The 415-nt window shown below is 31.8% G+C and overlaps 1 protein-coding gene across 1 annotated transcript in view; it reads left to right on the top strand.

Moving 5' to 3' along the window:
- Window positions 1-415, top strand: part of LOC119593653 (neuralized-like protein 4) — a 43428-nt gene that overhangs the window by 10298 nt on the left and 32715 nt on the right.

Consider the following 415-nt stretch of genomic DNA (forward strand, 5'->3'; position numbering starts at 1 on the left):
ACTAACAAGAGGAATGGGAGGGAAAAAATTAATTTTATTTGGATTATTAGTTTACCTTGATATTCTTCTTGAATTGGTGAACTGAATATGTAAAGCCAAGTATTAAAATCAAAATAGGAATGAGGTAACCTTGTGAAAAATCAATCTTGTAGGTAATTTTTCTTTCTTCATCTTTTTCTTCATCTTGTGTTTTATCAGTACTGGTTTTACAAATATACTTCAGCAAGAGAAGAGGTTTGTTATTCTTAAGTAGCTTTTAGTCAAACTCTCCCCAAAATATCCAAGTTCAGACTACAAAGTTAAGGTCAATAGGTCAATCAGGTTTCAGGAACCTCTCACTTCTTTTTCTTGGCCAAATGAAAGCTGCTATTGTCATTTTTCTTATTCTTGATGGTAATTGTAGTGTTATTGGTGG

The sequence above is a fragment of the Penaeus monodon genome, chromosome 32 (assembly GCF_015228065.2).
Source record: "Penaeus monodon isolate SGIC_2016 chromosome 32, NSTDA_Pmon_1, whole genome shotgun sequence".
NCBI classification, from domain to species: Eukaryota; Metazoa; Arthropoda; class Malacostraca; order Decapoda; family Penaeidae; genus Penaeus; species Penaeus monodon.